This window comes from Notamacropus eugenii, chromosome 3 (assembly GCF_028372415.1).
Source record: "Notamacropus eugenii isolate mMacEug1 chromosome 3, mMacEug1.pri_v2, whole genome shotgun sequence".
Taxonomy (NCBI): domain Eukaryota; kingdom Metazoa; phylum Chordata; class Mammalia; order Diprotodontia; family Macropodidae; genus Notamacropus; species Notamacropus eugenii.
The window spans coordinates 22,617,748-22,643,745 of record NC_092874.1 but is presented as its reverse complement, the minus strand read 5'-3'; the positions used below and the strand labels follow the sequence as shown (position 1 = coordinate 22,643,745).

General features: G+C 46.0%; 1 protein-coding gene and 1 long non-coding RNA gene across 6 annotated transcripts in view; one reads left to right on the top strand and one right to left on the bottom strand.

Moving 5' to 3' along the window:
- The window catches only part of TRIM71 (tripartite motif containing 71), an 83,839-nt gene extending 70,080 nt beyond the window's left edge, over positions 1-13,759 (bottom strand). Inside the window, exon 1 of the mRNA XM_072651097.1 lies at positions 13,570-13,759. The gene's annotated coding sequence lies outside the window, so the exon portion shown is untranslated. The remainder of the gene's footprint in view (positions 1-13,569) is intronic.
- Positions 13,760-16,998: 3,239 nt separating this feature from the next.
- Positions 16,999-25,998, top strand: part of LOC140532536 (uncharacterized) — a 56,207-nt gene continuing 47,207 nt past the window's right edge. For 3 of the 5 annotated variants that reach the window (XR_011976563.1, XR_011976566.1, XR_011976567.1), the window contains exons 1-3: positions 17,404-18,486; positions 21,743-21,824; positions 24,558-24,780. This is a non-coding gene — a long non-coding RNA (uncharacterized lncRNA). Of the gene's footprint in view, positions 17,111-17,403; positions 19,396-21,742; positions 21,825-24,557; positions 24,781-25,998 lie in introns of those variants that run through there. The other 2 variants (XR_011976565.1, XR_011976564.1) reach the window with 2 other exon arrangements.

Sequence of the window (25,998 nt, the reverse complement as noted above, 5' to 3'; positions counted from 1 at the left end):
AGTCAAGTATCTGTAAAAAATGGCTATAAACAAATTTTGAAGCTGTAGAACCCACAGAATGACCGAGTGAAGCAAATCTTCAGCCCAAGACAGCCTGGAAGATCGCTGTGATCACTCCACAGTGGGTGCAGAGTGCAGTTCAGCGTGGACTGCACCAGCACAGACAGGACCTGACCAGGCCTTGGGGAGACTGAATCTCTCTCACCTGTGGCAGTTTCCAGACCTCAGGACCCCAAAAGACTGAGGATAAATTGGAAGGTCATTGGGAAAAGCCTGTGGGACCAGTGTGGGGGAGTGGAGTGGTCTGGCCCCACCCCCAGGAAGGCTATGGGGGGATGGTATGTAGGAACCTTTGGCAGCCACAGCAGCAGCAGGGGCAGCTGCAGCCACTGTTTCTGGAGCTCTAGGCCCACAGATTGTGGGAGTACCAAGCAGCTGACAGTATACCCACCCCCACTGGAACTACCTTGACAAAGAGCTCAAAAGTCAAGTAAATGGCTGGGGAAATGAATAAGAAATGGAAAAAGAATCAGACTAAAGACTCGTACTTTGGTGACAAGGAAGACAAAGCATGCAAACAGGAGCCAACAAAGTCAAAGCTCCTCATCCAAAGCCTCCAAGAAAAATACAAATTGGTCTCAGGCCCTGGAAGAGCTCAAAAAGGATTCTGAAAATCAAATAAGAGAAGCAGAGCAAAAACTGGAAAGAGAAATGAGAGCGATGCAAGAAAATCATGAAAAACCTGCTAAAAGAGACCCAAAAAAATGCTGAGGAAAATAACACTTAAAAAACAGACTAACACAAATGGCAAAAGAGATCCAAAAAGCCAACGAGAATGCCCTAAAAAGCAGAATTGGCCAGATAGAAAAGGACACCCAAAAGCTCACTGAAGAAAATAATTCCTTAAAGATTAGAATGGAGCAGATGGAAGCTAATGACTTTATGAAAAATCAAGAAGTTATAAAAACAAAACCAAAGGAATGAAAAAATAGCAGACAATGTGAAATATCTCATTGGAAAAAACAATTGACCTGGAAAATAGATTCAGGAGAGATAATTTTAAAATTATGGGACTACTTGAAAGCCATGATCAAAAAAAGAGCCTAGGCATCATCTTAAATGAAATTATCAAGGAAAACTGCTGTGATAGTCTAGAACCAAAAGGTAAAATAAATACTGAAAGAATCCACCAATCACCTCCTGAAAGAGATCCCAAAAGAAAAAAACTCTTAGGAATATTGTAGCCAAATTCCAGAGTTCCCAGGTCAAGGAGAAAATACTGCAAGCATCCAGAAAGAAACAATTCAAGTACTGTGGAAATACAATCAGGATAACACAAGATCTAGCAGCTTCTACATTAAGGGAGTCAAGGGCTTAGAATAGGATATTCCAGAAGTCAAAGGAGCTAGAATTAAAACCAAGAATCACCTACCCAGAAAAACTAAGTATAATAATACTTCAGGGGAAAAAATGGTCATTCAATGAAATAGAGGACTTTCAAGAATTCTTACTGAAAAGACCAGAGCTGAATAGAAAATTTGACTTTCAAAGAATCAAGAGAAGCATGAAAAGGTAAACAAGAAAGAGAAATCATAAGGGACTTAACTAAAGTTGAACTGTTTACATTCCTCCATGGAAAGATAGTATTTGTAACTCTTGAGACTTTTCTCAGTATTTGGGTAGTTGGAGGGATTACACACACACACACACACACACACACACACACACACACACACATATAGACAGAGAGCATAGGATGAGTTGAAGAGGAAGGAATGATATCTAAAAAATAAAATTAAGGGGTGAGAGAGGAATATATTGGGAGGAGAAAGGGAGAAATGGAATAGGGAAAATTATCTCTCATAAAAGAGGCAAGAAAAGCTTTTTTAATGGAGGGAAAAGGTAGGGGGAAGTTGAGAGGAAAAAATGAAGCTTACTCTCATCACATTTGGTTTAAGGAGGGAATAACATGCACACTCAGTTTGCTATGAAAATCTATCTACAGCAAAGTAGGAGAGCAGGGGTAAGTGGGGTGTGGGGATGATAGAAGGGAGAAATGGGAGGAGGGGATAATTAGAAGTAAACACTTTTGGGGAGGGACAAGGTCAAGAGAGAGAATAGAATGAATGGGGGGGCAGAATAGGATGGAGGGAAATATGGTCTTTCACAACATGACTATTATGGAAGTCTTTTGCAAAACTACACATATATAGCTTATATTGAATTGCTTGCCTTTTCAGTGGGGATGGGTGGGGAGGGAAGAAGGGAGAGACGTTGGAACTCTAAATTTTAAAAACAAATATTAAAAACTGTTCTTACATGCAACTAAGAAATAAGAAATACAGGTAATGGGGTATACAAGAAAACAGGTGATGGGGATAAGGGAAGAGAGAAGTGTGATAGAAGGGAGGGCAGATAGGGGAAGGGCTAGTCAGAATGCACCTTGTCTTGTGGCGGGGGGGGGGGGGGGGGGGGGGGGAGATGGGGAGAAACTTTGGAACTCAAAATCTTGTGGAAATGAAAGCTGAAAACTAAAAATAAATGTTTTTAAAAAGCTGCTGTCATTGATAAATTGTCCTGGTTCTGTTCACCTCCCTTTGCATCAGGGGATGAAGTCTCCCCAAGTTTCCATCCCTTTCACAACTTCTTGGGGCACAATAAGCACTCTCATATTTACAAACCATAATCTGTTCCACCAGTCTCCAAGTGGGGCTTGGCCAAAATGAACAAAAGCCACTCCCTTACTATGTTGGTTCCTGTGTCCCTTCTCAGAGCTCTCTGGGGCACAGGCCAGAGAGTGGTCTAACACATAGTTCTGTGGCTTTGGGGGCACATCCCCAAATCAGAGCAAGCTATCTTCCACCCAGAAATAAACCCAGTCCTGATGGATTAGCTATAACTGGCTACAATGGCAAATGGTTTCCTTCACCTTTCTGGCAGGATTTCTTTCCTGAGGGCAGTTGACTTACTCCAACAATCAACTGGAACACTTAAGGAGCCCCAACACAGAGACCCCTTTCTATTTTCAGGCAGGTTTCTCTCTTACCTGCCTGGCAGGAAGAGCTCTGTTCCTCCCCCTCTCCCCCACTGACCCCTCCAACCCCCTCCCCCAACACGCACACTTTGGTCACTGCTATTTGAAATCGCTATATAAAGTCCTCCTCCTCCTCCTTAATCAGCAATGGCAAAAGTTCATTTCAAATAAAGTTTAAGGGACAGGGAGGAGGGGGGAAAAGAGGGAGGAGAACAGAGAGAGAAATGGCCCTGGCCTAAATCCCAAAGTCTACAGCCTGGGACGTTGAGGCCTGAGTCCTTCTCTAGCGCAGTGTGGCACCTGGAGAAATCCAGGGCCCTGGATTTCAAATCTGATTGCTATTTATTACTTAGATGATGTTGGCTAAGTCCCTCGGCCTCAGTTTCCTCCACTGTAAAAAAAAAAAAAAATAGAAGCTTAGCCTGGATGGTCCCTTCCTAGCTCTTGCTCTTGGATCCAATGAGGATCACAGCGACACTGGGATGCCCATCTCTGAAATGCGAGCAGAGTCAAGGCTGGCTAAGAGCATGTCTTTCTTCTCTCCTCGGCCACACACAAAGGCCTGCCTTCTAAATTCCAAGGCCCGTCCCTGGCTCTATCTTTCCAAGGAAGGCTCACATTTCTCCAGGGCTTTTAAGGTTTACAAAGCGCTTTCCTCACCAGCACCCCATGTGGGAGGTAGATTCCTATCATTGTCCCCATTTCCCAGATAAAGAGGCACCAAAGTTTAAGTGACTTTTCCAGGGCCACACAGCTAGCTAAGAGTCTAAGCCCGATCTGCACCCGTTTTGTGACTCCACATCCATCCAGCGCCTTCCTAACACCCTGTTTCCACAGACAGAGTGACCAAGATCCAAGGACTTCTGATTTAGAAAGCAACTCTGACTCAAAGGCCTGAAACCCAGCAAGCCCCAGCATTCCAGAAATGACTTAAGAAATTCAAATTCTGCCCACCAAGGGCCACAGATTCGATTTCTTCTGGGCACTTTTGCAGGTGCTACACCTTGGCCTAATCAACTCTGATCTGGTACCCATCTCCCATTCCCCCCATTTGAGTATGAGCTCCCAGAGGGCAAGACCCATCCTTGTAAGACTACTGTGCCTAGTACATGGTAAACACTTCATAAATGCTTGCTGCCTTTCTTTCAATCACTGGTCTGGATCAGATTATCTGCATTTTAGAAAGGAGAAAACTGAGGCCAGGAAAGGTATACCAGCCCAAGGTTACAGAGAGAGTAAACAGTGGATCCAGACATGAGCAGAGGCTAGAAGAGAGCCTTCAGGGAGTGCCTACAAGGGACCAACCTCTGCACCCCCACCCTAGATTTCAGAACAATCCTTTAGATTCCCCACATGACCATAATTTGTCCCTGAGCCCCATGGGATGGAAACCAACCATTGTCTTAGATGCTTCTGTCCCCTCAACAGATGCATATATGCTTAGGAAAATAGAACTTCCAAGCTAAAGGGACTTTAGGGACCAGCTGTTCAACACTGCTCATGTTACAGATGGAGAAAATGAAGACCAGAGGGCCAGAAGTGAGAGCCTCTGCCCTAAGGTGAGACAGCTGCCAGGCCCAGAACAGGATCTGGCCACATCTTAGATCTCCTGATTCCTGGCCTAGCCCAAGGATCTTTGCACTACTCAGAGGTACTTTCCCCATGGCAGATCACAGATCCCATCCCAAGCACCTGAGGCCCCAAAATACCAGGTAAGCTAGCTGCGGTGGAGAGAGAACAGGACCATTTATGTGAGTTACTAGAAGACAACTTTTTTCCACCCAGATTCCAGGTAATGATTCAAAAATTAAGACTGATCTAACACACAGATGGAAAAAAACCTAGTTTTAGCTAGAATGACTGAAGGCAAAAATCTTCATCAAATTAGGAAAACCAGGTAGTAGTATGATGTTTGATGGACAGAGAATATGTTTGGTAGAAAGAAGGGTTCTGGGAGTCAGGTAAGTGTTGTCTACCTGGACCTCTGTCTCCTCATCTATAAAACAGGCCTAATAATGCCCCATAATGACCCAAGACAAAACAAGATCTGTCCAGTACATGAAAGCCCTGGGAAGGACAGAAAGGCAATTTCAACCCAATACACAGATCTCACTTAGCCAGGTACAGGGCACCTGTAAGATCCTATATATTTTAAGGAAAAGGCTCCCCAGCAGAATATTAGTTATTGAGAGTACAATGTAATATATGAGGAGAAAGAGATGTTCAGCTCTCAGCTCTGGATGGCTGGATCAAGATCTGACTGACGCTGACCAGCTAAGAGGCTTGGCTCCTTAAATAAACATTCCTCTAGAAAGATTTTTCACAATGGATCTGAATTCAAATTCAGCCTTGGACACTTACTGGCTCTGTAATCCTGGGCAAGTCACTTCATTTGTCTGCCTCAGTTTCCTCATCTGCAAAATGAGGATAATAGCACCTACCTCGAGGTTACTGTAAGGATCAAATGAGGGAACATTTCTAAAGCTCTTTGCCCCCTTAATACGCTATAAAGGCTAGCTATTATAATCCTGATGGTTGCCTTCTGGGCGAAGGAATCCCGGCTCATAACCCCCACCCCTTTTACCTGAAGAAGTGACATTTCCCTCTTCTCCAAAATGATCCTCAGAACTTGTTATTCAAAAGAAAACCATTATATCATTTTTTAAAAATATTCAAATCTTCGGAGAATATTTTGGCCTCTGCCATTTATCTATCTCCCCCCCATTCCAGCCTCTTCCTTGATGCCTTTCACACAGCAGACACTCAATAAACGTTGAATGAATATAACCTTTCTTTGTAAGTCAGATGAGTAATCAACATTGAAAAAGACAATTTTTTAATCTAGAAAATGCAAAATCCCAGAGTTTCTTTATGAAGAGAAAAGCTCACACGCCAATCTTTGAGCCTAACGTGGGGGATCCAGAAAGAGAAGCATTAAGACCAGTAAGTTTAGAGATACAGCGGCCATCTTCTCCAAACCAAAAATTGGGACAAATGACCTGACAATCGATACTTCTCCCTCCCCCTTTCCTTCAATGTACACTTTGTCTTTGAATCAGGATCGTGCCAGGAAGTCCCAGGCAAAGGGCCCGCGTAGCAGCAGACACAAGATCCTCTCCGTTATATATTTTATTAATTATGTTGGTTAGCAATAAATTCTATCACGCCATTAACAGATCGCAGCTACTGGTGGTGAACGCTCGGAGCGCAAGCCTCATCTGAAGAGAGCCCCAGAACACGGAGTCTGTGGAAGAAGGAAGAAACTGACAATAGCCTCCAGACCAGACCAATGCTCTCCTGGCTCCACTGAAATCCAAAACAAGGTCAAAGATATTGGGAGCTACAGAGAAAAGAGAAAGAGGATGGGAAACTTTCTGAGCAGCATCACTCTCGGGAGGTGGAGTGCTCCTGTCCCGCTGGTCCAAATCAGGTCCCAATCCCCAATTTCCAGATCCACAACAGTCATTACAGATTCTGAATCGAGACAAGCTGGACCAGGGTTCAACAAGAAACGTCTTTCCAAGTCAAACGCTAGTGTTACAGACTCTCCCCAAACTCCCAGTTTTATTTTATTAGCCAGTTTATCCAAACAAACCAGTTTGTCCATCAAGATGGTCAGTCAGCAAGTGCTGGTTTCCATTGATCCACAGTGTCAATCCAGTGCCCGAGGGGGTATACAGACAGAGCTACAAAAGGAGAGGAACTATGGAATTCTGAGCATTCTCTTTGAGGTAGCCTAATTAAAGGAAACCTTTGACAAGAGATTTCAGAAACACTGAGGATACCTGGGGAAGGAGTGTGCACTGGTGACTCAGTTCCCTTTTTTATCGTCTAGACTTTTTTGAAAGAGACCTGTGACTTCATTCTTTGTAGGCGTGGTTAAGTCCAGATGAGGAAACTTCCTTAAGCCTGTTAGACCATCGCCTACTATCCACTTGACACTCAAAGGGTTGTCCAAGGCACCACACTGAGAGGACAAGGGACCCAACCAGGGTTGAACAGGTTCCTTTCGGTGGCTGGGTTTCTGATGGCTCTCACAATCCACCATCCCATGCAATCGATCTTTCAGGGTTCACTTAGATCATCGCCTTGAGAAGTGGCAGGGGCTTGGAAGGGCACTCCAGTTGAGCCTTTGCTGTGGCATCACATTCCAAATGGCCCTTCATCCCCAAGACAGGACCCAAGAGTTAAAAAATCTTGCATGACAGTGAACAGTACAGGAAAGAGTGGTAAGAATAAGGAAGCCACACCTGCCCAGGTCTTTGGGGAAGGAAGCATATTCTCTGAAAATTCAGGAAAACTGAACCCTTCCCCAATGCCCACAGAACTACTGCTGACCAGGTCCCACCTTAGGAACCCAGCCACTCTGCTTGGGACAGAGGAGGAGAGACCCACAGCTTTCTAAGCATCATTTTTATAGCTAACATGGCATATCAAATTCCAATGATTTTTTTTTAAGTAAAGGAAATAAGTACCAATCTTAACAGATTACTAAACTTCAAAGGATCTTGTTACTTGATAAGCAGACTAAAAATCTGCCTTTTAATTTAAAAGCCTTTTTCTTTTACTCCTAATTAATTTTATTACTTTTTTTAAAAAAACTAACTTCAAGGTAATGGCTCGCTGTCATTTCCAAGGGCACAATACCTTTTTCCATCAAGTTTCTATCCTATTTGACAATCCAAATTACAGAACGCTGAGCTGTATTTTGAGGAAGAACAGTTGATTACTTTCCAAAGTGTCTCTAACTCAAGGTGCTCCACACATGAGGGGAAGAGTCAAATAAATTGTGTTTGGGAATGTAATAAAACATTTCTGCCCATCAAGAAAACATCCAATTCTAAATAACTGCAGAGAAGCCTGGGAAGATGTATGTGAACAGATGCAAAGTGAAGGACAACGAAGAAGACAAGCCTATAAAATAAGGACGATGGCCACCACGGGAAGGGAGGAGATACTGTGTAACTCAACTAGGCTTAGACCCAGGGAACAAACCCTGGCAACGCCCTCTTCTCGGAGACTAGGGCTATGGAATATTGCACATATGGCTAAAGAAGGTGGCTATGTTTGTTAACTTTGCTGAACCATTAAAAACAAATCTTTGTTATGAGAAAAGGGTGGAAGTAAGCAGTGCAATGTGAAAACACGTCTTAAAGATCAACTGACAAAACACAAGGTTGCTGTGCATCTAATTCAGCAACACAGAAATGGTAACAGAACATACCAAGAAGCAGAAAAAAATGGAAAGGATGTGGGGAGTCATCAGTCGCAAAATGGCAGAAAAAACTGGGTCCAAGAAGGGAAAACTTATTGTATTGTAGGAAACAAAAAGTCTGACACATTCAGAGGAACTGCTATGAAGTAATGTCCAAAGAAGGCAGTTGAATGGAAGTAGCACCCAGGATGACTCTAGGAAAATGAAATTAAAATCTCTATAATTGTTTGTAATTGGCCCTGAGGAGATGGATAGGGGCACATGGAGGAAGAATGTCACAGACCCTAACTGGTCAGATGGTTTTACCCAATGGTTTGTCTTTGTTACAGAAGAGGGCTCCTTTGCAGGAGGAATAATTATCTAGAAATGAATGTTAGAAATTAAATTAAACAAATAAAACTTACTTTAAAAAAAATCCAAGAGGACTGCAGAAGACACATCTGTGGGGTAATAACCATTTTTCCCTTAAAGTAATCTCATGGTAATTTCTGTAAAAATACCTCAACACCAAAAACCACTATAATGTTGGACCATACACATACAAGCATCTCTCACAATGAAAATTTCATTTTCAAAGTAATTAATTTTGAACCCCATAAACCTCCCTGTTTTCAGGAGGGTTTATGAAAGAAGGGGGGTCGGTGAACTTATTTTGTACATTTTGGAGAACTATTTCACCATAACTGGTTTCCTTCATAATCTTATCCACGTTTAGATGCATTTAAAAAATGGCTCTGAGGAGGCTTCAACAGATTGCCACTAGGGTCTATTTTTCAAGATCTCTCAGCTTTGATAACCCGGTCCCTAAATTAGGCAGGCCTCCATTCCAGGCCTAGATTACAGACTATTTTAATGGATTTTACTCCTGCTCTGGATCAAAAAATTTAGATAGCCACAAAAGACTAGAAGACTTAAAGCTGATCCCTGCCCCCACCCCATCTGGCTTACTACCACGCTCATATGTACTAACCCATGGGAAACAGTGGCCATCCTCTACAGCCACTAGGCTGTGGGAGGCCTGCCTCAGTCATCTTACCAGGGCCCAATAAATTTACCCACCAAACTTCGTCTAAGAAGGGGACCTTCTTGGCTGAGAAGTGACTGTTTAGCACAAGTCAACATCTTAACAGCAAAACTAGGCCAGTCCCCTTGAACGAACTTTCCTCCCTCCCCAATATCCAGCCAGGGTTGTTTAGTTTTGAACCCTGTAAATGATACTTACAAACCTTCCACGGAGGGGGAGGGGGAGAGGGAGGGGGAAGAGCGAGAGAGACAGGGAGAGATGAATTTTAAAAATGGCAACTTCTTTAATCATCTCCTTGGGAGAATAGAGGTCTGGCAACTCCTGGTCTAAGCAACCAGGAGTGCCTTCAAATGTGAATACACACATTCCCACTGCCCACTGGATGTAAGTGTACCTGTCCAGAAAGAGCCCACAGGGCCAGTCACTCAGGGTCACAAGAACTGCTTGGTAACAGTGAGGCAGGCCCACCTAGGCTCACTCCACTTCAGCTGCAGGTGCCTGATAGGAACAAAATGGCATACGAAGATGGCCCCAAAAAGGCACTCCAAGTGCCACCTGTACACTTGACTATTACTGATACGTGCCCACATCAGGCCACAGGTCATCCTCGGAGCACAGAGCAGCAAGAACCATCTCATCCCCAAGGCCTGAACTTCCAGAGAAATAAAAAGCCTCCCCAAACCATGTTTTTAAATGTGTCAAAGTACAAAAGATTACAAAGAAAACCAATTACGCTGAAATAGTTATCAAAACATCAGGGAAAAAGCCAGGCCTGGTTCATGGCCCCCAGGTTAAGAACCCCTGGCCTGGATACATGGTCTCTCCATCCCCTTCTCATCTACATTTGGGTCAGAGAAAGATCACCACTAACTGGCCTTGCTGGCAGAGGATTTGGCTTTCAATCCCAGCTTGTATGACCTCCAACAAGCCAACTCTATTTCTTGGGGCCTCAATTCCCTCGTTTCAGAGCCTAGGAGATGATTCCTAAGTGTCTGTCAAATTGACTCTGGAAGATGATGGGGATGGCCCCTGGTGCTCACGTTCTCTCGCGCTCTCTCTCTCTTAGGTCCTGGATGGCTTTAAAATATAAGGTCCTGGATGGCTATGTGATAGCACACAGAATACCAGAGGTGCCGTTTGGAGTCCCAGAGCCTGGGTTCAAATCCTGCCCTAAAGTCATTTAACCTCTTTATGTGTCAAATAGGGGAAGGTAGCTGGGCTAGATGCCCTCAGAGCTCTATCCACTTCCGAAGGAGGTTCCAGAGGTTTCCAAAGGTAAGACATTTCTACTACTTAAGCCCAAAGGTTGTGCGGTAGGGGGAAGGGCAAAAATCCCTCCTGGAAACCAAACTGCAGGCAACGCCAAGTGGTGACCATTTTGCAGGCCGGCATTTGTGGGTTTCCCAGGGAACTATCTGCTTGGAGTTTGCATTTCTGGAAAGGTATTTATTCTTAAAGAGCAAGCCCAGCCCAACTGGGCCTTTTCCAGAAACATTTCCCCTGGCTGCGTGTGCCTAAGGTGGAGCAAGATTGTAATTCTTTGCAGTTCAGTGGAGGAGAAACGTCACTGTCTCTCCCCAGTCTGGTGCCAAACCTGGCTACAAAGTTTCTCCTGACCAAGATAGCAATTCTTAAAAACAATGGGCTCCCCCAGGCCCCGCAGCAGCTCCCAGCCTCTCTGCAAACCGAGAGCTGGCTACAGTGTCTTCCCCTCCCCAGCCCAGGGCCCAGGGTCTGCTGCCCACAAAATAATCACCAATACACATTCCAGATTGGGGGGAGGAGGGGGACTGGGAAACAAGGCAGGAAAGCCTCGGCCCCCCCAGCCCCCAATGCTGATCCACCTCGATGATCATTCATTAACCTTCCTCATTTCTTCCCCAGCTGTAAAAGACTTTTATTTGCCCAGGCCCCAGGCTGGCCAGTAGGGTAACCGACAGTCAGCTGCCATGAAAAGAGCAGGGGGGAGACAAGGCTTGGTACCCCGAGTTCCTAAAATTGTACGTTAGAATGATACAAAAACTGAGCATTTATCAGGAGAGGCATCACTGCTCTGCTGACACTAAACCTGACTGAGGCATGGCCAGCCAAATGGCTGGGAGAGGGCCAGTGGAGAAAGCCCTGGGTCCCCTTCTCCCAGACCATGGGAAAAACTTTGTTTCAAACCACTTCCTTCTTTCCCTCAGCCCCAAGTAAAAGCCTATGTGCTCTCCCAACTGACCAAGGAAATTCAATGTATTTCTTTCAGGTGCTCGGATAAGTCTTCCTGCAACACCCAGGCTGCTACATTATCCAAATTTGACTCTTCTTTCTGATTAAAAAAAAAAATAGCTCGGACAATAGACTGGCCCTGAGGTTTCATTGCTAGAGAAAACCCAGGATAAGTCACCCACCTCTACCCGATGCAGGTATTCTGGCTACACAAAGTCTCTGACTCAAGGGGCCCAGGACACTGGCAAGTGACTTGTCTCAGGGCACACAGCCAGAGATAAAGTTGGGTGTTTTATTCACTATAGCAGAATGCCTCATATTTTTCTTAAATTAAGACAAAATTATCTGGGAAGTTTTAAGAGTCAGGTTTTCCAAAATTCAGCAAGTTCTCATTCATTTTGTAAATCCTTCCCGGAAGATCCAAAAATGCCCAGGAGTGACCCCTGGGGAAAGGGTTCTTTTTGAATGGGGACAAGGTTCAGAAACCTTCAGTGAGACACATTTCTACTAAGCTAATTTAAGTTTTCTCCTTTTAGTGGCAAAGCATTTGAGAAAGCCTGAATAAACCCACCAAAATCAGATACACACCCTTGAATTCTGTCAGCCAGCCACCATAAAATAAACAGAAAGCCCTGAAGTATCTAATGAATTATTTTGAGACCTCGGAAGACTGCAGCAAAAGGTCATCTTTCTAAACAAGAAGGTATTAGCAAAGAGAAATTGAAATGATCACTATCTCTGGAAGGAAGAAACTGACTGACCTCTTTCCACATGGGGACACCTTCAAGCTCAATCTTGCTCCTACCACTACATACCTTTTTAAAAATGAAAAACAAATTAGTCTTCTATATACAGTGTTCTTTAGTCTGCTAACCCTAAAAATCTTACTCCATAAATAAAAATTAAATTCCCGAAGCAATTTTTTTCATGCATTCATTAGAAAGAGAAAGATTTCTTAAAAAAAAAAAGTGGTGGCATAGAGGGAGCGACAAAGCAAAATCCAAACCATATAAAACGTTGCTGTTTGTAACTCCAAATCCTCCGGGTTTTGAGAACCAATTATTGCCCAAACTATTTTAAACGTGGATGGGTTACCATCATTCTTTAACCTACAGTTCATTTGCTATCCTTAACTGGCAAAATAAATCAACTACTCCCTACCCAGAGCAATTCAACAAAATAAAATAAAAACCCCCAGGGAAAAAAACACCCACTACCTTACTAAGAGGTTGTCCAGGTGAAGGGTCAACAAATGCCAGTTCCCAAAAGAGACCCACATAGGCACAAGGTGCCATGAATTTTTTTATATATACGCACCCCTAAATTGCAAGTTGTAAGATTCTAACAATAATTACTATTTCCAACTTGTCAATTCTCTCAAGCTCCAACAGCAATCCTTCCTTTCTCAGGACTGATTGGCATAATTTAGTGAAATCTTCATCCTTTTCTCCAAACACTGAAAAAATAAGCCACTCAGTGGGAAAACCATGTGGAGTGTAACATTTTATCCACTCTTCCATTTCTAGTGGGGAGGAACACTCACTTGTTTAATTCTTAAGGGGAAAGGGAAAGGCAGAACAAGCCGACTGGAATTTCAACTCTTTGTCCACAGAATTAAACAGAGGGATAAATCCCAAGTTCCCCATCCCTCCCCCCACCAAAAAGAACTAGTAAATTTAGCCACCCCAAAACCCAAGCCCCAGTTTTGTCTTTTCCAAACAGCGGACTGGCTAGCACAACTCCCAATGTCCCACTCAAAATAAAATCCACTTTAATTTATCCGAGCAGATCACTATAAGTAAACGTTTAACTAAATTAATCTCTCACACACACCCCGCAGAACTTTATGCACGTTTTAATTCTGACATATTAACAAATTTCCTCTCTGGTTGACCTCAACAAACTGCATTTCAGCAACCCTCCAAAGCGAACAGGCCCCAGGTTATTCCACGAGGAAAACCAATGTATGGGGGTGAGGGTCGGGGTGGGGGCAGGTAAGAAAACTGTCTCAGAAACAAATTCATCTTCACCCCCTCCTCCGCAGTAATGGCCAGCCCCTCAACTCCGGAGCTGCGGGCAACTCACCCTCCCGCGCCTCCGAGGGTGCCCCGGGTCCCAAGGAACAACGGCCAACAACACAAAAAATACTTGCGGCGAGGAGATGGGGGCAAGAGGGGGAGGGGCGGCGCTGGGCACCCCGGTTCTCCAGAAGCCCCAAATCGAGGCAAACGTGGACAGCTCCACGTGTGCACGGGGAAACCGTGCCCAAGGCCGTTCGCAGCCCGATTAAGGCCCCGCGTGGGTGGGTGCTGCGGGCGATTGTACAAGGTGGGGAACCTCGGGGCTTGCTCAAACTTGGCGAGTTTGGGACTTTTTGTGGGGAGAGGGCAACTGCATTAATAGTAAAGTTAAAAAAGCATAGGCCCCTCACCTCCTTCTACGCCTAGTCCCCCTCAAGACAAAATTTTTAAAGCCAATGGGGCAGCATGGTGGGGGATTCCTTCCCTCCTTCCTTCCGTCTCAGAAACACTCCAGGCCTCGGCTCCCTCTCCGGCCCCATTTTTCCAGAGCACGGATGCATGCACAAGCACACACACATCCCATCCCCAACTATCAGACATTAGCTAACACACCACAGAGACTCCCTGTTCTTCCAGGCGAGGGGACAGGTCTGAAAAGGAGAGCTGACTTGCCCAAGGTCATCCCACTAAGCCAGCCGTGACTAGGCTCGTTCCACAACCCAACAAGGCTGTTCCCGCGGTCCTCGGTCCAAACATACAAAGGGAACCCCAACCACGGCGAGGGTCTCCTCGGGCTCCCCACCACCCTGCTCTCGGCTGGGGCTCCTCGGACTCCCCACCCCGCTCTCGGCTGGGGGGCTCCTCAGACTCCCCAACCCGCTCTCGGCTGGGGCTCCTCGGGCTCCCCACCGCCCCGCTCGCAGCGGGGGGCTCCTGGGGCTCCTCGCGCTCCCCGCCGGGGGCTCCTCGGGGTGGGCTCTCGGCGGGCCTCAGTTTCCCCGGGGGCAGCCCCGCCCGCTCACCTCGTCGTCGTGCTGCTGGCAGTAAGTGACGCGCTCGGGGAACACCGAGAGGATGGAGAAGGGCGAGGCGGGGAAGGTCTGGCTGAGCGCGAGCTGCGCCGCCGCCGCCGCCGTGCTGGTGGCCGCCGCCGCGGCCGGGCTGCCGAAGCGCTCGATGTAGTGGTCCTTGGTGAGGCGCACCCGCTGGTGCGCGCGGACGCAGTTGTCGCACAGGTGCTCCTGGCAGTCGAGGCAGCGCGAGCTGGCCGGGTTGCCCTCGTCGCACGAGCTGCAGCGCGCCTCGCTCTGGCTGTGCGGCCGCCGGAGCATCAGCGAGGCCGAGGACGGGGACGACGACAGGGAGGGGGCGGCCGGGGCGCGCGGCGCGTGCGGGGGCTCCCGCGGCTGCTGGGACGAGGAGGAGGCGGAGGAAGGCTGCGGCTGCTGCGCGGAGGAGGAGGACGAGGGCGCGGGCGCGGACGAGGAGGGCGGCGGCGGCGGCTGCAGCGGGGAGCCGGCGGGCGGCGGCGGCGGCGGGGGCGCACGGGGGTGGTGGTGGTGATGGGCAGGGTGGTGATGGCGGGTGCCGCCGCCGCCGTTGCCTCCGCCGCCGCCGCCCACCACCACCACCCCGCGGCCGTTGTTCTTGGGCGGCGGCGGCGGGGGCTCCTCGGCCGCCACCACCACGTCCAGCAGGTTGCTCAGGAGGAAGTTGGAGGGGGGCAGCGCGTCCATGCCCGGCGAGCCGAAGCGCTCCACTCTCTGGCCGCAGATGGGGCAGCGCGAGTGCAGGGGCTCCCCGGGCGGCCCGCCCGCCGCCGCCGGGTGTCTCTGCGCCTCCACACACTGGCGGCAGGAGGCGTGGACGCGGGGCAGGACGTGCAGCCTCCGCGAGGACGGGGAGGAGGAGGAGGAGGAGGAGGACGCCGAGGCCGGGCCGCCTCCGCCCCCGGCCCCGCCCCCGCCCCCGCCCGAGCCGGAGGTCTGCGAGGACGGCGGCGACGTGGACGAGGTGGAGACGGGAGCCCGCGAACCGCACATCGTGCGCTGGGGCCGGAGCTGCAGATCCGGGTCGGGATACGAAGCCATTTGCAACCAGAACGAGAGGAGGAGGAGGAGGAGGAGGAGGAAGCGCGGGGGGATGGGGGGCGGGGGCTGGAGCACCAACTCACCCAGAAAAATGCTTCCATTAGCCGTTCGATTGGAGAACCAAGTCCTTCCTCCGGGCACCGGGGAGATGTCCGGGCTTTCCAAGTTTTTTTCTCCCCCCCTCCCCTACCTATAGTTAACCTTAACGCTGTTTACATTAAATAATAATATCGATTTCCCGGAGCAATCGATAACCGACACAGATTCTCCTCCTTTCCCCTGGGTCAGCAGCTGACAACGTGCTTAGTGTCTTTTCTGGAACACGAGTGCCTAGACGAGCCTGAGCAAGGCTGGGGGTAGGGATCGGAACCAAGAAAAGGGGGGCAAGGGAACCCCCGCTCTCAAACCTCAGGCCAGCTGGGGGCTGGCTAATAGTTTACACCCTAACGAGAAAATATAACTGGAGGGAGGGGGAGTTGTGTGTGATTTTACTCTACAGGGAGGTAAAACCCAATCGCCACACCCCCCGACCCCCCCACCCCTAGAATCCAATGTGGTTTTTGTTTGGGGGTCAGGGATGCCTAGCTGGCTAACTGGTTTTCACCAAGGCCTCGTCTCTCTCCCTTAGGAGACTAAAGCAGCCTCAAAAATGGTGCAAGAGCATAGCCGAGCCTCGGTGCCCCCTGGAGTGGCCAGCCGCTGTCCTCCCCCACCACCACATGTCTGGGGCACTGGAGGGTGGCTCGGTAGAGGGGGCCCCGCGGTAGCTCCTGGGTGCCTCCCCGTTCTCGCGCGGCCGTGCTGAGTTATGTCCGCCCGGGTTCGAGCCCCGGGGCAGTGGGTGCAACTGCGCGGAGCACCCCGCGCGCTCCCCCTCCGAGCTTGGACGATCGAGACGGGCGGTGGCATTGGTAGTGACCCCGGGGGTGACGCTCGAGCACCTCGCCTCCCTCTGCCAGTGGCTTTGGATCGCAGGACCGGCTGGCGGGCATGGGCTCGTGCGTGCTACCCGCGCGGCGGCGGCTTGTGCAGCGCGGGGCTGCTGGTCCCCCGCCGGCCGCCCTGAATTATTCATCCCCAGGAAGATATTATATGTACCCTTTCTCTGGTTCGAGCGGTCGTGCAATGCTATCCGACCTTCACGCAGCGCCCCCCCCACCCCCAGCTACCGCTACCCCCATCCCCCTCTCTCCTCCTTTCAATCTATCTTCTCCGCTCTCTCGGACTCCAACCTTTGCCGCGAGAGGGGATCACATTTCCTTTGTCATCTTTGCATTTCGTATTTTCTTCGCCCCCCCCCCCCGCCCCAGTTAAATGCCCATTCCTGAAAAGAGCCCAGGGCCTGGCGTGAATTAGGAGCAGCCGGCCGTGCCCGCGTGGGCCTGGCTTCCCACACGCGAGAGCCAAGCTAGTCCAGAAGGGCCGGGCGAGCGCTGCAGTGCCCCGGCTCGGGGGTGCGCCGAGCCCCGGAGGATCTGGCCCAACTCCGCCACTTAGAGGCTGTGTGTGATGAAGGTCTGTGTGTGTCTGTGTGTCTGTGTGTGTGTCTGTGTGTCTGTGTCTGTGTGTGTGTGTCTGCGCGCGCCCGCTTCCCCGCTCCCCTTCTTTCTCCGGCTGCTTTCCCATCTCCACCTCCTCTTCCTCCTCCCAGGACACCGGGCATTGAAACCGATTGGAATTTGGAATCCTTTTAATCTCCAAAGGAGCGAAAGAACTCACTTCCGCCGGAGCGGGGAATTGGAGGGGGGGGGGCATCCTTAGGGAGGGTCGAGAGGAGGGGGAGGGTGGGGGGTCTAAAAGGCAAACAGGAAACATTAGCCTTCTTACTACTGCTGGCCGGCTTTTGTATGCTCACTCTCTCCCTCCCACGGTTCCACACCAAGGGACGAGTCCTAGGCGAGCTAAAATATTATTTTTAATGCCACCAGCCAAGGCTGGGGCGGGGCTCACCGGGAGTTTTCCCGTTTCAGCTAAAGGAAGAGTCCGTTTGGCAAGTCTAACTCGCACGTTCCTTGGCTACTCCCGAGATCCAAAGCCAACCATCCTTTGGTTTGATCCCATGTTGGGATGGAAGTGTGGGCAGACAGGCTGACTTTCTGTTGGCTTTAAGATCACGCGGGTATCTTGTACACAAACATGTATGAGCTATCTTCCCTCAGGGAAGACTTGGAGAAGCAGTCTTTTAATATCTGGGATTTTAATCATAGGAAGAGATGGGGATGCTGGGAATGTTCAGAATTCAGCAGTTCTTGGAACCTTCAATGAGCAACTGTCAACGGTTTGGGGGGGAGGGCAAGAAGATTCACTGACTCTTAGGATTAGGCAACAGAAATGAAGGCCATGGAAGTGGGAGAAGTTAAGGCAAAGCTGAGACTCCCAGCATCTTCACGGGGTTTGGGGTTTTTTTTTGCCTTTACTCATGTTTAGTGAAATCATGCCTTTAAAAAAAAAAAACCAGTCTCTGTTTCCAAAACTCCACAGAACTCACAGGTTGTTGTTTCAGGGCCAGTTACCATATGGCTTATCTTACTTATTCCAGAAAGAAGTGTCCTCCTCTTCTTTTCTGAGCTTGGGAGTCTGGAACCTTTGGGAGAGGTGTTTAAAAGCCACCATATTTTCATCCCAGAGATCTGCCTGGAAGCCAACCTTAAATTAAACCAACTATATCCATGTGCTAATGGCCCACAGGAAGTAGAGCGGCTCAGCTCCTGTCCACTAAGGATAGCACCACCAGTGTCCCCAGAAACAGAAGAGTTCCCAAGCCAAGAATACTTGTAGGCCAAAGATGTCCCACAAGCTCTCCAGCTCGTCCTTCATGGCCATGAAAACTCCACATAGCTACGATGGTGCCCTAGAAAATGGAAATGCTCAATACTTTGGGATAACTCAAGGTGAAAAGACTGGAACCTTTAGGAGGAAGTGCAAATATTTTTCCATTCATTTCAAGTATTAGGCTAATAATTCCAGTGCTTTTCTTCTCTTACTTATTTCCTGCTTATCCCCTCTATAGCTTGCTTTGTAGACATTCATTTACATATGGTTTCCTGGCTTTAACTGTGATCTACTTGAGGTCAGGGCTTGTCTTTTGCCTTTTTTGCATCCCTAGGGTTAGCACCGTGCCTGATGCACAGTAGGCACTTCATAAATGCTTATTGATAGAAATGAGGTAATGTATAAAGGACTTCGCAAACTGCAGGCTACCATATACATAAAGTGGTGACCTCCAGGTGGGTGCTGGGAATTCAAAGACAAAAGCAATCTCATCTCAAAAAGCTTATTTCTGTGTGGGAGTAAACAGCATGCACACGCCTACATGATCGATAAATACAAAGTGATTGGGGACAGAGAGGCTTCTTAAGGATTTTGGACTGAATGAAGCTAACCCAGAGCTCCTCCTTTACATAATTTGGAAACAACAAATGTTCTATTAAAAATTATTGAGGGCAAGTGATCTCCACCTGTCCCCCACCTTGGCCACGTCTCTTTCTGCAAATAACTCCAAAAGAACACACTCCTTCCTATGGGAGCACCTTCGTCTGCTACAGGGAACATTTAGTGCTAAGAGGACCCAACTCCAGAGTCATTGGGTGGGGACAGGTTTTGCCCCTCCTTAAAACCAATGAGAAAACAGAGAGGAAAGAAAATTGTCCACCAGAACAGTGTTTGGGAGGACCTGCTGTCTGATTGTGTGTTGTCTGTCGTTATCCTCAATACCAAGATTTAATAATGGAGGGAATCATGTGATAAGCAAAAGAAAATTAAAGGATTCAAAAGACAAATTTTAAAGTAGATGTCCAAAGGTAAAAGCATTTTAGTTTGGTGAATTTTTTTTAATAAGTCACGAAAGAGAAAGAAAAGAAACAAGGGAGGAAGGTGTTGTGTGAATTTATGTTTTCTCAGGAACTTGAGTTTAGAAGTTTCTCTTAGCCACAGGCTTCGTTGGGAAGAGATGAGATTAAAAAAAAAAAAAAGCCTTGTTCTTGTGCCCTAGAGATCCAAATTCCCATCCTGGCTTAACCACTACATGGCTATAATTCTGGGTTTGTCACTTAACTTCAAGGAAATAATAACTTTTAAACTTCATGAGGTCATAAGAAAGTGAAAGGGCCAAGGCATGATTCTGGTGACCACCACAGTCACATCTGAATGAAAGTTCCTGGAGAGCCTTGCTTCAGATAGGCAGGAAACCAAGGACGCTGTAATACAAGTTACCTCTAGGACTGGTGGTGAAGAAGGGAAAACGAGATACAAATAGGGCTGATCTCAAGTGAAACATGACCTAGGCATGGCTTAAGTTTTCATTATTACATTTCAGTTTATTGGTTGATTCAGAACCCACAACTATTCATTTTTAAATTATTTCAAAATCCATTGAAAAGTAGGAGTCTTTCCATGTAGATATCAGAGTACAAAAAAAAGAATTAGGAACACATATGATGAAACAAGCTAAAACAAATTCCCCCCTGGAGGTTAGAAATGATTGTTCATGTGCTTGTAAACTTCTTGGATTTGCTTTCCCCCTCCTTTGTCGCTCTGAAAAATTAAACTTTTCCAAACCATTACAGCCACTCCATCAAACACAACTTTAAAAAGTAAACCTGAATAACAAAGCTCTTGATACACAGTTACACAGTTAAGAAAAAAAAAACTCCACATTGGCCATGTCCAAAAATGTATGTCTCTTTCTGCTTCCTAAATTCATTACCTCTGCCAAGAGATGCGTGGCATTTTTCATCTTTCTTTTGGACTCGTAATTTATCATTGAAATAATTCGAGTTCTGATGTCATTCAAAGTTGGTTTTCTCCATAATTTATCGTTGTATAAATTGTTCTCCTAGGGCTCAATCTTCATAAGCTTCTAAAGGTCTCCTCAGTCTAGCCTGATATGGACTATCTCATCATTTCTTATGGCACAATAATTCCATGACATTCAGATGTCACAATTTGTTTAGCCATTCCCCAATAAGAGACTCCCTTAGTTTCCAGTTTCTAACTATCATGAAAATGAACTGCTACTAATATTTTTGTATATAACTACTGGCATTTATTTAGTGATTTGTGAGCTTACAAAGCACCTTATTATCAACTTTTTGCCTCCCCACAAACTTGGAAGGTAAGTACCGTTATGATCCCCATTTTACAGATGAGGAAACTGAAACAGAAGTTAAATAACTTGCCCAGGGTCACACAGCTAACAAGAGTGTAATCTAAGGCAAAATTTGAGCTCAGGATCTACATGTAGATCCTTTTCCTCTTTCTTTGATCTCTTTGGTGTATAGACCTGGTAGTAGTATTAGTAGATTAAGAGGCTTGCGTACATTTTAATAACTTCCTGGATGTAGTCCCAAATTGCTGGACCAATTCAAAGCTCCCACCTATGGTGCCTTAATGTGCCTGTTTTCCCACAGCCCCTCCAACATTTGTCATTTTCCTCTTCTGTCACTCTGGTAAGTGTGAGGTAGAACCTCAAAGAAGCTTAAATTTGCATGTTTTCCAATTACTGGTGATTTAGAGCATTTTTTTTCACTTTGGCTATTGATAGTTTTGGTTTCTTCCTCTAAGAACTGCCTATTCATATCTTTTGACCATCTATCTATTCTGGAAAGTCTTAGTGCTATAAATGTGAATCAATTCCTTCCTTATCTTGAATCTGAAACTTTTATTAAAGGAACATTGCACAGATTTTATTTTTTCATTTCCCCTCTAAGCTGCATTGGGTCTTGCTTGTGTAAAACCCTTTAAATCTTATAAAATCAAAATTTTTACCTTGTGTTTAGTCGTGAACTCTTTCATTATCAGAGATCCCAAAAGTAATTTCTTCCTTGCTCCTCTAATTTGTCCCTGTTATATTCAACTGCAAATATAACCAGAAACTTTTCATTATTAACAAAATCAACAAAAAAAGACATTTGATCTATCTTTTCCCAAGCAATCCACTGTGACTTAGCATAAAAACCGCTCTTTATAGCCAAAATAATGTCATCCTCAGCTTCTTGGGCTTCATTCTTAATTAGCATCAAAAAATTTTTTGGACATTCGCAACCAGTAAAATGTAAACTTACCTTTGAGAAGGGGGAGGGGCGAGTGCATGAAGTTACAAGGTCACTGTTACACTGTTATAAACTTGAGCAAATGTCCTTTTTCCAGCTCATTCCAGCTAATGAGTATCCTCTGTGGGAGGTCAGGGGCGAAGAAAGAATCTTTCAGGTGTATCTTGTGGCCACAGCAGGTGAGGAGAATATTTCTACTGTATTGCTAGTCCTTATAAATCATCTTTTCTTTTAGTAAATGCTCATTTTAAGGACAAATCTTTTTATGATGAATGGTTCTAGGTGTATATAAGTAGGTAATTAACATTTTCTATCATCTTTAAAGCAATTTTTTTTCCCTAAAGGAGGCTCAATTTCTCAGGTTACAGGGTTATAGCACAACTCCATTACTGAAAGTTTGCATCTACTTTTCTATCCAATCCTTTCATTAAATATTCCTTTTTATTTTGATTCTAAAATTCACCTTTCACCACTGGTCCTCAGGGTGTGTTCACATAACTTTTGAGCCCATAAATCACCTGAGTTTTCTTTTTCAACATAAAACAAACATTACATCATAATTACTATTTTGAACCAATTAGAGAATGCCAGTTCAAGGCCTGCTGGTTATTGAATCATCTCTGTCTGAACAGGGTTGATTGGGACTTCCCAAGACAGAGATACTTGGGGGAAATACCTGGCCTGGCCCCCCATTAGCCTTAGAATTCAGAGCGGAAAGATTTCACTAACCAGGACTGGATCAATCCACTGTTTGGGGTCTCAGCTCTTCTGCAAAATGAAGAAATCAGAAAAGATGGGATCTAAGACACCTTCCAGCTTAAATCTTTGGTTTCAAGGTTCAGTCCTTTCACAATAGGCAGCTAACTTGGGACAGAATAAAAATCAGATGACCTAGGACTCCATAACCAAAGGAAGGATATATAGATATAAAAGTACCTCTCTCCAGACTTTAATGGGGGATGAGCATTTATTAAGCATCTACTTTGTACCAGGCACTATGCCAAATGCTGGGGCTAATAAGAGGCAAAAGACAGCCCCTGTGTTCAGGTTCTCATAATCTAATAAGAGAGACAAAAGCAAACATATCCATACACACGTACAAGACAAATAGGAAATCATTAAGAGAGAGAAATCAACAGCATTAAGCGGAATTGGAAAAGGCTTCGTGTAGAAGTAAGCAGAATCAGGAGAAGGCTTTACAAGATCAGTCATGACTTTAGAACACTATGGTGAAACATTCAGTGGCAAACACAGCCAGCCATGAGGCATTCATTTTTAGACCTGGCCAATGTATTTTATTTGACTGTATCTATTTGTTACAAGGGAGGATTCAATGGAAGCCAAGGGATTTGAAAACATCGTATGTAAAAACTAAAAAGTAACCATCAAACTTTTTTTTTTTAATAAAAAGAAACAAGTGGTTCCACTGAGTCTATTAAAAACAGGCAAGATTGTCATGGTAAGTCTTTTCTTTACATTCCCAGTGAGTGGGACAGACTTAGTGAAGACTCCTCAGATTGTAATTTTTTCTCCCAGGGGTGAGGTAAGGCCTAAAGGCTCAAGGTTACAATATTTTTAGAACAGAATAGTTCCATATAAGGATATAAAACTGTGTAGTGTATTAGGGTCTCAATGATTGGACAAAACTTACATAATTCCTCGATGTCTTCATTTCAAAAGGGATTGGTTAGATTTCGTGTCTAGAATGTAAGACCATATTCTCAGCTGATGAGGATAATGGTCAGTGGGGGGAGGAGGGACTTGCGTTAGGGTCTATATAAATCACTGTCCTGTTCTTTGTCTTCGGCTTTCCTACTCCTACAGGTGAGCCCCGCTTCTCGAGAATCGAATAAATCACTTTTCTGTCATCACTTTGAGAGGCCTCTGAGTAATTGATTTATGTAGGGACCTGAGCCATCCCACACACCAGGCTGCTGCCTTCAAGGCATCCTCCAGTGCCTCTTATCACAACCATATTCTCCTAATTACTAGAATTATCTTCCTGGACCAACCAATATTGTTGCTCACGCCCTCCAAATCCCAAATGGCTCCCTACCACCACCTCTCCTTTACAGTTAAACTTTGCCAACTGTTTAGTTATTGATCCCATTACCCTTACCCCTAACTTGTTCAGTGGTTTCAGTTGTATCTGACTCTTTGTGACCCCCTTTGGGGTACTTGTGGCAAAGATACTGGAGGTGTTTGCCCTTTCCTTCTCCAGCTCATTTTACACATCAGGAAACTGAGGTAAGCAGGGTTAAGTGAATTATCCAGGGTCACACAGCTAGTAAGGTTAGATTTGAACTCAGGAAGATGAGTCTTCCTGACTCCAGGCTAGACACTCTATCTAATGCAAACTATCCATTGACCTAGCAGTCCCTAACTCAGCTATGGTCAATGGGATTTTAACAGCCAATGACCTTGGTCATCTCCATACTCAAGATATTGTTGTTCAGTTGAGTATCGTAGATGAGGAAGGGAATCCTCAGAGGGACTGGATCACTCTGGCATAGAGTATACAACCAGCTGGTATTTGACTGGCTTGAATGAGATTTTATCCCAGAAGCCAGTAGTTTGTGGCTGTGTGTTGTGATGGCTAGATTTGTCTTTGGGTTTTGTTTTTTTTTTATTTTGCTCACTCTCCCCTGGGATGAGACAGAATTGGTTCTGAAAGGGGCAAAGAGAAGGAAGTCCTTACCTAGTTGGCTTCAGAGTCTTGAAAGGCACTGCTATCATTAAGAGCCCCCAGTCCTCGGTAGACAGCTGTCAGAACCACCCTAACCTGCTCCCATTCCCACAGTGTGACTTGTTGAAAGCTACTGCAATCAAAGATGAATAGGTTTCCGGACAATAGAGAGCTGATTAATATCCCACCCTGTTCAGACCTCATCTGGGCTATTGTGTTGTTTTAGGAAAAAACCATGGATGATCACTAGCAAGCAGGCCCTGAGCTCAATTCAGGAGGATATCCACCAGAGAACAATGAATATGGTGAAAGACCAGAAGGGCTGCCATTCGAGGATCCAAGATGGGTTCAAAGAAAATGGAATATTCAACCTGGAGAAGAGAGGGAACATGGCAGTTACCTTTGAACATTTGATGGGATGTCATCATCACTTGGAAAAGGAGTTAAAGGTGATTTGCTTGTCTCCTGAGGGCTGAACTAGGGGCAATGGGTAAATCAGATTTTGGCTGAATATGAAGAAAAATTTCCAAAATATTCACGCTACCTAGACGTGTAATGGGCTGCTTTGGGTGACAGTAACCCCTCCCCCCTCACCAAAGGTCATCAATCAAGGGCCAGATAACTACTTGAGAGCTATGAGGCAGAGGATCTTGATGTTATTAGGAGTTGGACAAGATGGCCTCCGTAGTTCATCCATGTCTCAGATTTCATGCTTCTAGGACTGCCACTATCCACTAAACCTAGAATGGCCTCTTAGCCTTGCAAGACTATTTCTCTCATGTCCTTCAGATTTTTCAACCATTTCTGCCTCTAGGAAGCCTTCCATCTTAAACCACAGTTTTTTGTTCTTTTGGCCTGGCGGCTAGAAGCTGAGTTTGATTCCCTCCCCTGGCACATACTTCCCCCCTCCCCCACTCCCAACCTCAATTTCCTCATCTAAAGAGGGGAATAGTAACAGCCCCTACCTCCCTGCATTATGAGGATCAAATGAAGTAATAAATGTGAAGCGTTTTGCAAATATTCGTTATACCCAATATATTCACATATGTTGATGTATGGCCTTGTAAAGAGATTTTTCATTAGTTGTACGGCAGTGTATTCTCTCCTATCATTCAGATTTTAGGTCATGGACTATTGTCTTTCAGTTTTCTTTTATTCCCAAGCGCATAAGTGTCTCGCACATAGTAGTCTGGCTCTCATATAAATATAAATGCATATACAAATATAAACGTATTTGGAGTTACAATCAAGTCAACAAGCATTTTTTAAGTTATTAAATGCCTACTATGTGCCAGGCACTGTAGGAAGCTCTGGAGACACAAAGAAAGGCAAAGATATGAATCCCTGCCTTCATGGATTTCCCAGTCTAATGTTCCCAGACAACATGGAAACAGCTATGTTCATGTAAGACACATACAGGGAAAATGGGAAGCAATCCCAGAAGGAAGGCGCTGACATTCAGGAAGGTTACATAAAGGTTTCTTACAGAGGGTGGGGTTTTTGCCAGGGCAGCTGGGAGGCCCAGGTGAGGAGGGAGAGAATTTCAGGCATGGGGGACAGCCAGTAAATACACATGAAGTTTGGAAACAGCATCTTTGAGGAGGTCGGCGTCACTGGATTGCAGGCTTCATGAAGGGTTGGGTGAGGGGGACTAGAAGGATAGACAA